Below are 14541 nucleotides of genomic sequence, written 5' to 3'. Positions count from 1 at the left end.
TCTATTGTTAGATACATACAACTTCAGGATTCTTGGAGAATTGTTTTATTGAAAAATCAACCCCTTTACCATTATGTAATGTCCTTTTTATCAGTGATAATTTTCCTTGCTCTAAACTCTACTTTGTCTGAAATTAATGTAACTACTTCAGTTTTCTTTTGATTAATGTTAGCAGGATATATCTTTTCCACTTCTTTACTTTTAACCTATCAGAATTTTTATACTTAAGGTGGATTTCCTGTAGACAAAGTAGTCAGACTTTGTTTTTTTCTTTTTAATCCATTCTGATAATCTCTATTTTGATTGATGTGTTTAACTTTGACCATATTTAAAGTGATTATTGAAATAGTTAGATTAACCACCATGTTTGCAATATTTTTTATTCATTGTGTTTGTTCTGTTTATTTTTTTCCTTTTTTTGGCTTCTCTGATTTTAATTGAGCCTTTAATATAGTTTCATTTTATCTCCTCTCTTTTAAAAAATAGTTGTCCTAGAGCTTGCAATATTTTTAAGCTAATTGAAGTCCACCTTCAAATAACACTATAGCACTTTATCTGAAATGCATGTATTTTATAACAGAGTACAGTCATCTCTTAGTATCCATGCAGGCTTGGTTGCAGGATGCCCTACCGATATGAAAACCCATGGATTCTCAAGGTTCTTATATAAAATTACAGTGTTGGAATATAACCTATGCATATCCTCCCATATACTTCAAATCATCTCCAGATTACTTATAATACCTAATACAATGTAAATGCTATGTAAATAGTTGTAAATTCAATGTAAATTATATGTAAATAGTTACTAGCATGTGGCAAATTCAAGTTTTGATTTTTGAACTTTCCAGAACTTTAAAAAAAATTTTTTTAATCTGTGGTTCATTGAATCCATACATATGGAACTCACAGATATGGACCATGAGCTGTATTCCTAATTCCTTTCTCTCATATTTTTTGGTATTGCTCTTATCCATTTAATTTATCCATGTGCTATCATCACCCAATACTTTTGCTATTATTGATTTAAATAGAGTTATATTCAAGATTAGTTAAGAATAAAAAAATTATAAGTTTTAATTTACTTTCACCTATTCTTTCTCTGATGTTCTTAATTTCTTTATGTATATCAAAGTTTCTATATCCTTTTTCTTCTCACTGAAGCCTTTGTAGGGCAGTTCATCTGGCTGTAAATTCTGTCCATTTTTATTTGACTGAGAAAGTATATTTGTCCTTTGCCTTTTAAGAATAATGCCACTGAGGGACTTCCCTGGCGGTTCCGTGGTTGACTCCGCACTTCCAATGCCGGGGGCACAGTTTCCATCCCTGGTCGGGGAACTAAGATCCATATGGCCAAAAAAAAAAAAAAAAAAGACTGCTAAGAACAAATAAATGAAGGGATAAATGAGTGATTATGGCTTAAAAAAAAAGAGAATAATGCCACTGAAGTAAAATTCTAAGTTGGTGTTTTTTTTCTTTTACCACTTTAAATATATTATTATTAACGATATGACTGTAGTTGTGTGTGTGTATATATAACGTATGCTGTACGTTAGGTCTCCAGAACTGACTTATCTAATGACTGAAAGTTTGTACTCATGACCAATAGCTCCACATTTCTCCCCACCAGCCCTAGGTAATCATCATTCTATTCTCTGTTTCTACAACTTTGACTTTTTCAGATTCCACATATAACTGAGATCATGCAGTATTTATCTTTCTGTGTCTAGCTTATTTGACATAACATGCTCTCCTGATGTTGCAAGTGGCAGAATTTTCTTTTTTCCTTAAGGCTGAATAATATTCATATATATTCATATATATGTATATATATCTTGTTGTTGTTTCCATATCTTGACTATAGTGAATAATGCTGCATTGAACATGGAAGTGCAGATATCTCTTTGAGATCCAGATTTTCACTCCTTTGGTTATATACCCAGAAGTGGAATTGCGGGATCATGTGGTAGTTCTATATGCAATTTTTTTGAGAAACTTCTATATTGTTTACTGTAATGGATGTACCAATTTTCATTCCCATCAATAATGCACAAGGGTTCTCCTTTCTTGACATCCTTGCCAACACTTCAACTTTGTGTTGATAGCCATCCTAACTGGTGTAAGGCGACATCTCATTATGGTTTTTTCTTTTAATAGATCTTTATTGGAGTATAATTGTTTCACAATACCATGTTAGTTTCTGTTGCACAACAAATCAAACATATGCATACCCATGTCCTCATATCCCCTCCCTCTTGAGCCTCCCTTCCATCCCCCTTACCCCACCCCTCTAAGGTCAACACAGAGCACCAAGCCAATCTCCCTGTGCTACGCTGCTGCTTCCCACCAGCCAACTATTTTGCATTCGGTAGTGTACATATGTCAATGCTACTCTCACTTTGCCCCAGCTTCACCCTCCCAGCCCATGTCATCAAGTCCATTCTCTTTGTCTACCTCTTTATTCCTGCCCTGCAAATAGGTTCATCAGTAACTTTTTTTTTTTTTGGATTCCATATATATGCGTTAGCATTCGGTATTTGTTTTTCTCTTTCTGACTTATTTCACTCTGTATGACAGACTCTAGGTCCATCCACCTCACTACAACAAACTCAATTTCATTTCTTTTTATGGTTAGTAATATTCCAATGTATATATATGCCACATCTTCTTTATCCATTCATCTGTCGATGGACATTTAGGTTGGCTCCATGTCTGGTTATTGTAAATAGTGCTGCAATGAACATTGTGGTGCATGACTCTTTTTTCTTTTTTTTCTTTTGCGGTACGCGGGCCTCTCACTGTTGTGGCCTCTCCCGTTGCGGAGCACAGGTTCCGGACGCGCAGGCTCAGCGGCCATGGCTCACAGGCCCAGCTGCTCCGCGGCATGTGGGATATTCCCAGACCGGGACATGAACCCGTGTCTCCTGCATCGGCAGGCGGACTCTCAACCACTGAGCCACCAGGGAAGCCCGCATGCCTCTTTTTGAATTATGGTTTTCTCAGGGTATATGCCCGGTAGTGGGATTGCTGGATCATATGGTAGTTCTATTTTTAGTTTTTTAAGGAACCTCCATACTGTTTTCCATAGTGATTGTATCAATTTATATTCCCACCAACACTGGAGGAGGGTTCCCTTTTCACCACAGCCTTTCCAGCATTTATTGTTTCTAGCTTTTTTGATAATGGCCATTCTGACTGGCCTGAGGTGATACCTCATTGTAGTTTTGATTTGCGTTTCTCTAATAATTCGTGATGTTGAGCATCTTTTCATGTGCCTCTTAGCCATCTGTATGTCTTCCTTGATGAAATGTCTATTTAGATCTTCTGCCCATTTTTTAACTGTATTGTTTGTTTTTTTTGATATTGAGCTCCGTGAAATAAAAAAATACATAGAAACAAATGACAATGAAAACACAATGACCCCAAATCTATGGGATGCAGCAAAATCAGTTCTAAGAGGGAAGTTTATAGCAAGTCAATCTCACCTCAAGAAACAAGAAAAATCTCAAATAAACAATCTAACCCTACACTTAAAACAACTGGAGAAAGAAGAACAAAGAAAACCCAAAGTCAGTAGAAGGAAAGGAAAGAAATAAAGATCTGAGCAGGGATAAATGAAATAGAAATGAAGAAAACAATAACCAAGATCAATAAAACTAAAAGCTGGTCTTTGAGAAGGTAAACAAAATTGATAAACCCTTAACCAGACTCATCCAGAAAAAAAGGAGAGGATGCAAATCAATAAAATTAGAAATGAAAAAGGAGAAATTACAACTGACACCACAGAAATACAAAGGATTGTAAGAGACTACTACAAACAACTATATGCCAATGAAATGGACAACCACGAAGTAATGGACAAATTCTTGGAAAGGTACAATTTTCCAAAACTGAACCAGGAAGAATTAGAAAATATAAACAGGCCTACCACAATTTATGAAATTGAAACCATAATTCAAAATCTTCCAACAAACAAAAGTCTAGGACCAGATGGCTTCACAGGCGAATTCTATCAAACATTTAGAGAAGAGCTAACACCGATCCTTCTCAAACTCTTCCAAAAAATTACAGAGGGAGAAACACTCCCAAATTCATTCTACAAAGCCACCATCACCCTGATACCAAAACCAGAAAAAGATGGAAAAAAAAGAAAATTATAGACAAATATCACTGATGAACATAGATGCAAAAATCCTCAACAAAATACTAGCAAACAGAATCCAACAACACATTAAAAGGGTCATACACCATGAACAAGTGGGATTTATCCCAGGGATGCAAGGATTCTTCAGCATATGGAAAGGAATCAAAGATGACATAAACAGATGGAGAAATATACTATGTGCTTGGATTGGAAGAATCAATATTGTGAAAATGACTGTACTACCCAAAGCAATCTACAGATTCAATGCAATCCCTATCAAACTACCAATGGCATTCTTCACAGAATTAAAACAAAAAATCTTAAAATTCGTATGGAAACACAAAAGACACCAAATAGCCAAAGCAGTCTTGAGAAAGAAAAATGGGGTTGGAGGAATCAGGCTCGCCAACTTCAAACTATACCACAAAGCTACAGTAATCAAGACAGAATGGTACTGGCACAAAAATAGAAATATAGATCAATGGTACAGGATAGAAGGCCCAGAGACAAACCCACACACATATGGGCACCTAATTTATGACAAAGTAGCAAGAACATACAATGGAGAAAAGACAGCCTCTTCAGTAAGTGATGCTGGGAAAACTGGACAGCTACATGTAAAAGAATGAAATTAGAACACTACCTAATGCCATACACAAAAATAAACTCTAAATGGATTAAAGACTTAAATGTAAGACCAGACATTATAAAACTTTTAGAGGAAAACATAGCAAAAACACTCTTTGACATAAACCACAGCAAGATCTTTTTTGACCCACCTCCTAAAGTAACCAAAATAAAAACAAAAATAAACAAATGGGACTTAATTAAACTTAAAGCCCTTTGCACAGTAAAGGAAACCATATACAAGAGAAAAAGACAACCCTCAGAATGGGAGAAAATATTTGCAAACGAAACAACAGACAAAGGATTAATCTCATTATGGTTTTGAGATGTCATCTTTGCATTTCCCTGATGATTAGTGATGTTGAACATCTTTTCATGTTCCTGTTGGCCATTTGTATGTCTTCTTTTGAAAAATATGAATTCAGACCATTTGCCCATTTTTTAAATCCGTTTTTTGTTTTGTTTTTGTTTTGTTTTGCTTTTGAGTTGTATAAGTTCCTTATGTATTTTGGATATTAACCCCTTATCATATATATGGTTTGCAAATATTTTCTCCCATTCTGTAGGTTGCCTTTACACTTTTTTTCACTGCTTCCTTTGCTGTGAAGAAACTTTTTAGTTTGACATAATTCCACTTATTTATTTTTGCTTTGGTTGCCTTTGCTTTTGGTGTCACATCCAAAAAGTTACCACCAAGGCCAATGTCAATGAGATTTTCCCCTATGTTTTCTTCCAGGTGTTTTATGGCTTCATATCTTACATTTAAGTCTTTAATCAATTTTGAGTTAATTTTTGTTCATGGTGTAAAATATGTGTCCAATTTAATTCTTCTGCATGTAGATATGCAATTTTCCCAACAACATTTATTGAAGAGACTATCTTTTACGCATTGTGTATTCTTGGCAACTTTGTTGAAGATTCATTGATCATACATATACGGGTTAATTTTTGCATTCTATATTTTGTTCCATTGGTCTGTTTTTATTATTACATCAGTACCATACTCTTTTCATTACTATAACTTTGTAATATAGTCTGAAAAAAGAAACTGTGATGCCTCCAGCTTTGTTCTTGCTCAAGACTGGCTTAGCTATTTGGGGTCTTTTTGGTTCTATATAAATTTTATAATTGTTTTTTTCTGTTTTTGTGCACTATGCTATTGGAATTTTCATAGAAATTGCATTGAACTATTTGAGTATTATGGACATTTAAAGAATATTAATTCTTCTAATCCATTAACATGGGATATCTTTCCATTTATTTATGTCTTTTTGTTATCTATTTTCTGTCTGAATGGTCTATCCATTATTGAAAGTAGGATATTGAAGTCTCTTACTATTATTATATTGATGTCTGTTTCTCCCTTGAGATCTGTTAATGTTGCTTTCTATATTTAGGTGCTCTGACATTAGGGGCATGTATATTTATAGTTGTCATAGCCTTTTATGAATTGACTCCTTTGCCTGAAATTAGCTTCTTTGTCTCTCATTACAGTGTCTGACTTAAAGTCTATTTTGTCTGATATAAATGTAGCTATTCTCATTCTCTTCTGATTTCCATTTACATGGAATATCTTTTTCCATCCCTTCACTTTCAGCCTATGTACATTCTAAATCTGCAGTGAGTCCCTTATAGGTAACATGTAGTTGAGTGTTTTTTTTTTAATCCTTGTTTTCCTTTTTTAATCATTTCAGTCACTATATGTCTTAATTAGTTTAATCTACTTACAATTAATTATTGATAGGTAAAAATTACTATTGACATTTTGTCATTTTTTGGCTGTTTTGTAGTTCTTTCTTGGACCCTCATTGTGAAAACCTTGTGAGGTTCCTAGAGGGAAAGCCCACAAAAGTGTGGGATCCCCTAAGACTGAGTTCCCAGGAGTTTCTTCTTTTCATGCTAGTTCATACTCAGCTTCCAACAGTAAATCTAAATTGTGAGTTTTCCTACCAGTTAACGACTCCCAATTTTTCTCTTCCAGTAAGCGTATCTTTCTGGATACCACCGTCCTTCCAGATTTGGGGTTTGGTGTTATGCCCTGTGTCTTCAGTGCCCTGAAGTGTGCAAGAAAAGTCATTGCTTTTTAGATTGTCCAGCTTTGTTTGTTGTAAAGATGGCATAGAAAACTTTTACCTCTTTATGTGTGAAAGCTGAAATAAGAAGTTCATGGGCTTGGAGTTTAAATAGGTAGAAGGAAGTTCAGTAGGGTTTGAGGTTAGGCAATACCAAGACCTATTGAAGTCACACCACCATTTAGCATGAGATGTGGGTTTGTGCTGTAGCAGATGGAATAGGACATAGCCATCTTCCACCCCTTGCTCAGGGGACTTTTTAAAGGATGTTTTAAGAGTCTCATCCAAAGGGAAGAAAGGTTCTGGGTGGATATGCTTTCTGGGTAAAATAAAAGACTAATACTAATCATTGGTGGAAAAAAAAATCACAGAATAAAGTTTTTCTTGGTCAGTCAGTCCCCTAGCTCAGTCAAATTTCTGCTCAAAGCCTAAAGTGATGGGGTTCTAGTAAAGAGTGCTTGGGATTTTAAAATGCTATTTCATTAGTAGCTCTGTTTATAGTGTAACACAGGATAGTCCTTCTTGGGTCATTCTTATGATTGAAAGGAAGGTGTGGGCCCAGGTACAAGAGGACCTTGCAAACAGATGAAATAATTTAGATGACTGTAGGGCTAAAAAAACAAACATGCCACTTTTGAGTAAAAGACTTTTGAGTAAGAGATTGATATAGTATCCCCATTGGTTCAGTATCAACTTCTGGGTCTGGGTACATGACGGGTTATATTGATGTGTTTGTTCACAGTTTGTGCAACATAAAGGAGATCCTGGCTTAGGAGCCTGGCATTAAAGAGATTGAATCTTGGTTCTAATACTTAATAACTGAGCCATTTGGCAAATTTCTTTGCAAACAATTTTGTAAATTACCTCTCTGGACCATATTTTCCTCCCTAGAAGATGCATGTAGCAGTTATCTTTGTCATAACGATGTCACATAGCTAACCATCACAAAACTCATTGGCTTAAAAAATGTTTATTATTGTTCATGAATATAGGTGAAGTTGGCTGTTAGTCTAGGCTCAGTGAGGCTCTCATATGTCTGTGGTCAGCTATAGTTCAGCTAGTCTAATGCACATCTTAGCTGGGCTTTCTCACAGTTCTGAGATCTTTGCTGGGCAACTGAATCAGCTCTGTTTCATGGGGCCCCTCGCCCTCTAGAAGGTAGGCTTAATCTTGTTCTGTTGGGGAAGGCAGAGGACCAAGAGAAAAAGTGGAAGTGTACAAGGTCTCTTGGGGTCTAATCTTGGAACTGGTTCAGCCAAAAGAATGTATGTATGTAATGTAGGGATATAAAAGTAAAGGTTATTTGATGTTGTGAAAAGAATTCCAGATCTTCAGACTGTGCTTATCTGCAGATACAATCTTTGTGTCACTTTCAGTCATGATGAGACTATATGGGAAGTATCTATGGGATTTTGTAAGTTGGTAAGTCTCCCTCCCCTAGGATTCCTTATTTCCATACTCCTATTGATTCTATCTCAGATCTATGATAACTCTCCATCCTCATTATCATCATCATATTGGTGGGATGTGTAAAATAATTAGTAAACAGAAACCTGAATTATATAGAGGCGAGAGGCCAGAGGGGGAGCTCTCAGGTCCTATGATGGTAGCAGAGCCCAAAAGGAAGAAGAAAGATTACTTCTTTTCTAGCAACAACTCAGCCAATGAAAAGCCATGGACTCTGTTTATGATAGCCCTCCCAACTTCCCTTTCCCCTCTATAAAAGAGTCCTCCTTCCTTTGCTTTGCAGGGACTTGCATGTGGCTTGCTATTGTTGCACACCCCGAATTGCAATTCTCTCCTGATCCTGAATAAATTTGTTTTTGCTGGAGAAATAACTGACAGTCTATATGTTTTAGGTCAACAGATGGTTGTGATAGCCTCCTAACTGGCCTCCCTGCTTTCATTGCAATTCATTTATTTACAGGCATCCAGAGTCATTATATAAAAATTATAAATAAGATTATATCACTTCTCTGTGTGAAACAATAGTTCATTAGAAATCTGAAAGCATTCAAATCCCAAATATTCTTCATGTGATTTTCTTTCACTTGGAAACTTTTGAAATTTTCTTCATGTATTGTTTTGTAACTCAGCTGTTCTTTTAAATCTGAAGACATTTCTTCAGCTCTGAAAATTTTATTGTATTATTGCTTTAATAAGAGTCAAGCTTTTTTCTTTGTTTTTAAATTCTTCTAGATTTATCCTCTGGTTTTCTTATATTTTAATCTTAATTTCCATTTTGCAATATCTTCACTGGGAGATAGAAATGATTTACCAGAATGTTGTTCCCCAAACTTGCTTGTGAAGATTATGGTTTTAATGAGCTTGACCCCAAGGTCTATTTTGATATACTTAACCTTTCAGTTAAGTGACAAAGTAGGATAAGTTTTAATTTTTTTCCTCTTGCTATCTCTTCAGTAGTTTTACACATCTCATCTTGAACTGATGGGCTTGCTAAGAGTGTAAGTTAAAAATTCACCAAAATGGAAGAAGTCACAGTTCTTCTCCTGTGTAAGGAAAAACCCAGTTCTTGCCTATTATATGTTTCTCTTCCTTGTGTGTCTCCATTACCTTCTCAGGAACACTTCAATTCTCGTCCCCAAATATATGAAAGTTTCCCCGCACCCACTCCCACCAAGAAATTCTGTGGCTGTCCTAAATTTAATTCAATTCTGACATTCTTTACCCAGAGATAGCATCAGATTCCACGTGTTGAGGGCTCAGTCCTATAAGACTGCACCCTCCCCCCCACTTCAGATGCCAATCACAAGCCCAGGTTGTTACCTGTACTTCTGACCAACAGGCTTTAAATAAGAGGTTGCCACAACTCCCTCCTCCAGTTTGCTTAATTGGCTAGAGTGGCTCACAGAATTCAGAGAAACATTTTATTTATGGATCACTGGTTTATTATAAAAGAATATAACTTAGGAACAGCCAGATGGAGGAGAAGCATAGAGCAAGCATGGCAAAAGGCTGGAGCTTTCATCCCCTCTGGGAGTGCACCATTATTACCACATCTCCAGGTGTTCCCCAACCCAGAAGCTCTCTGAACCTTGTCTGTTTGGGTTTCTGTAGAGGCTTCATTACGTAAGCATGATTAATGAAATTATTGGCCATTAGCAATTGACCCAGTCCCTAGCCCGGTGCCCTGCCCCAGAGGTCAGGGGGTGGGACTGAAATTTCCAGTCACCTGGTTGACTCCATTGGCAATGAGCCGAGCTGCCATCCTTAGGTGCTTTACAAAAGTCACCTCATTAGCATAATAGAAGACACTTTTATCACTTTCAAGACTTAAGAAATTCTAAGGGTTTTGGGAACTCTGAGACAGGAGCTGTGGACAAATACCAAATATATATGAGAAATATATTTCACCCGAATGGACAAATATATATTTCTTATAAACCACAATATCACATTCACCAAGAAGTGTGCTCACATCAATTTTTTTCTTTAAAGCAGTGAGATAAATTGGGTTGTTAGAAGTGAGGGTAAAGTGCAGTGTAATATAAATTTAGAAAGTAGGTCAAGTCCTACATCTGTGTCAGGAATAAAAAATGAATCTGAGATTCAGAAAGAGAATATTCAGTAACTGACACAAAGAGAGAGCTCCCTAATGTCAAAGTCATTTGTCATTTGGTTATGGGATTCAGGAACTCTAATCAAAAGCATAAACTCCAGGGAAGGAAACTCCAGTCTGTTCACTATAGAATTTACAAGGTATAAGAAGATTTTAGAAGAACAGGCTGTAAGAGAAAAGAGAGAGGAAAAGAGGGAGGCTAGTGGTCAGGCAGCATGGAGTAATGGGAAAATCACTGGATTTGAAAAGGAGTTTAACTCAGGTTCAGCACTTGTGACCAAGGGCCAGGCAGACATAATGTCTGCTTGTGGCTCATAATGTCATAAAATGTGAGGATGAAGTAAAATATGTGACATCTTTGAGAAGTATACTTTTTATAAAAATTTAACAACTCTTATGACTGATAAACTATTTTAATTTACAGTAGGATCAGTGATACATTTAATTGCATTTTATTATAATAAAAATTACATTATTTTCTCTATCATCTTTTTTAGATTAGGAAATTGTCACTAAATGAAAGTAACGGATCTTGAAGTGGATATAATAAAAAATTGTAAATTTTGGTCCATTAAATATAACAGAAGTTATCTGAGTTTTTGATGACCTGCTCCACGTGGAAGGAAATTGATGTCCTCAAAGGCTGCAGTGACATTTTCAAGAATAGTTGGTAAAGTACATGGTGAGTTTAACAAATTGAAATATTAGTTTGTTATTGTTTGTGCTCTCCCTTGTCTATCAGCATTTAATCTTACCCAAGGCAGAAGCAGGTAGTATATGAGCTCTGAAGATTATTTATTGAAATAATTCTGAAATAAAAGAAGTGTTACTAGCAAATGGAAAATATTATTAGAAAGAGTATAAAGTTGTTTTTTTTTTTATGGACTAATGCCCACTTGGCTGGTATCATTAAGATGCTATGTGGCTACTAACAAGTAGACTGGCTGGGCAGACTCTGGGGAACAATTCTAGCTCTAAGAATCTTTAATATTAGAGTATAAGTTAATCACTGCCTCTGAACCATTCCCCAGGTGGAATATTGTACTTAGAACATTAGAACATGTGTCTTTCCATTTACTTTTGCCTCTGGAAAATGTTCTTCCTTTATTCTTAGCCCAACCCTTGCACCTTGAAAACTCAGCACTTGTCATTCCTCAGATATAAACCTTTACTAATCTTGAGGCAGGAGATAGATGGGTCCCAGGCTGAACAGCTGGAGTTTGTCCCCTGTGGACAAATACTCCAAGATGAAGAGGAGGAGGAGCTAAGCCCTGCCCAGATAAGAGACCACATATTTCTCATTTTCAAGGTCAAGGAGACCTTCCTGACTACACATGCACAGAAAGGCTGCTTGAAGGTCAAAAAGGGAGGGGTCTCCATCCCATAGTAGGTGATGTCAACCTACCCATTGACCTCTTCACTAGAATCCACCTTGGCTAAGAGATGCACATGCACACATGGGAGGACCCTGAGATAAACCAAATACGGACTCAGAACCAGGCAAAGCAAGAGACTGGCCAAAGGAAACCCGGAAAAAATGCCCCATATAAGTGATTCAAACTACCATGAGGGCACGACTGTCTCTGAGCCTGCCCACATGTCTATCCACACGTACCTTTTTTCCTCCTAATAAACACTTTACTTGTTTCACTACTTTCCATCTGTCTGTGGAAATTCAATTCTACACAACTGACAGGTCAAGGCATTGTCACTGGACACTGGTCAAGTGGCTAGGATTCAGCGCACTCACTGCTGTAGTCTGACTTCTATCTCTGGCCAGGAACCAAAACCTTGCTTCAAGTCACTGCAGGCCGAGGCCCCCTGAGATCAATCCATTGTTTTTAATTTAAATATTAAGTCTCTATGTTCCCATATCATCATCTGCATAGTATGATATTTATTACACTGTTTGAAAATTGTGAGACATTAGCCTGTGTCTTCTCATGGACTATGTAGACATAAGGGCAGGACCTTATATGATTACATTTTCCCAGTTTCTAGCACAATACTTGCTATGCTCGTTATCCTTACTAAAGCAATGAAGTAAAAGGAAACAGCATGGAATTTATAAAAAGACCTGAATTTGAGCCCCAGTTCAGTTTACTTCTAGCCACTTTACTTTGGGGAAATCAATAAATCTCTCCAATGGAGATAATAATAACTAGGTTATATGATTTTTGAGATGTAAATGTGAGATTATGTAAAGCTACTTTGTAAGCAAAAAAACTCTACACTGATATTACCATTGTTATTGTTCTACCAAAGGAAAGAGGTGTCAGAACTTCTCAATCTCATTATACCAGACAAATGCTGATATCAAATGCCTTTATATTTAAAAAGTCTCAAATCCCTCTACAAACATGTTTCCCAACTAAAATTATATTATGAAACTCGGAAGTATCAAAACTCCTGGTGAACAACACTGAGGGAGAAGGTCATGTTTGGATGCTTGAAGTCGAGGTGTGGGGCAAGAGTGGAGTTAATCTGCAAACAGTTGTCACTGAAGGGGGGGACAGGTGACAAAAAAGACATGAGAGAAGAGCTTGATTTTTCCAATCCTTAAATGAATAATTAGAAAACACTGCTATAAAATTTATTAGTAAAGAAATTCCTATTCAGAAATCATAAGTCTAGATGTTATCTAAAAGCTAACATTTACAGAAAAACTGGTTTTGATGGTTTCTCTTATCAGTGATTATAGATTAAAAACACCCAGCAACTTTTGGAAAAGATGAAATAAATTATGATGTTTGGATTTTCCTTTTCTTTGAAATAAAATTATTTTGTCAGTTTTCATTTATATGCTGAGAAGCCCCAAGTAAAGCTGTTGGGTATACATTCAGAAGATCTGAACGTAACTTCCATGTAGAAGTAAAAAAATGAGGAATGACACTTATTTAATTTATATAAAAAGCCAAGTCAGGACTTCTGCTTTAGGGTAGATAGAGAATTTCATAGCAGACCAGTGCTCCTACTGAAACCAACCAGACAAGTCAGATAAAATAACAATTTTTAAAGATTTAATGTGTCAGAGAACCACAGAACTATGAGGACTACAGAGAAAGCCTGGACTCAGCCTGGTTGTGGACTACTTCTGGGGTATAAAATAAGCACTAGAGATTGGAGCAGTCATGAAGGGTTTGAGTGACAGGTTTAGAGATATGAAAGTCCTCAAACAGTTGGCCAGCTTCTTCTTTAATACATGTGCTGAACTACAAATCTACATAGAATAGGAGACAAAAAACTAAGCCCGTCTCGGAAAAGCTGAGTGGAATTTTCCACAGCCTCCTGCTACTTGGAAAACAAATACTTACAAGGGGCAGGAAGCCTGAAAGCAAGGGATGAGAACTGAAAACCCCCCTAGGACTGGTGAGCTGACACAGATGCAAAGCTCTAACTTCTTTTTTCCTGGAGGCACTTGCAGATCTGGTACAGCTATAATCTAAGGATCTAGGCTTGACCTCTGAAAGAGGACCATTCCTATAGACAGAGAAATCAGTGGAGCTTTTGTCATTTATTCAGAAATGGAGTGATAAAATTAGAAATTTGAGGGACTTTAAACACAGCTGGTCTCCTCCTCAAGACAATTGTCAAACTGTGATGCTGTGTGGGATGGAAGGCTAAAGAGCTAAACTGAAACCCCCCAGAAATTAGAGCAGAAATTCCTGCAGTTTTTTATTGCTGAGGAGACAAAAATTTACAAAGATCTCAGTTGAAAGCCCTGAGGAGCCATGCCCTAGGAACAGGTACAAAAAAGAAGTTGACCAAACCTTAACACAACTGCACCTCAGTGTTGGCCCAGAGCAGTTTGTGATTAGATTAACACAATCGTCTCCAAACTATTTAGCAAAGGAAAGGGGAAACCTCTCTTATGGTAATAAAATAATTTGAAGCATCTACAGTTTTTTTACCCAAATATGTGGCATTCAATAAAAAATTACTAAACATGTGAAGAGATAGGATATAGGGCCAAACCCTAAGATACAAAATAGACACTAGAGGGTAAATCAGCAAGTAGTCCAGATATGGAGTTGGCAGACAAGATCTTTAAAATAAATTTGATTAGAATGTTCCAGAAAATAGAGGAAAAGAGGGAAAATAGTAATAATGTACAATTT

The sequence above is a fragment of the Mesoplodon mirus genome (assembly GCF_964341445.2).
Source record: "Mesoplodon mirus genome assembly, chromosome: 1".
NCBI lineage: Eukaryota > Metazoa > Chordata > Mammalia > Artiodactyla > Ziphiidae > Mesoplodon > Mesoplodon mirus.
This window is presented reverse-complemented; position numbering follows the sequence as displayed.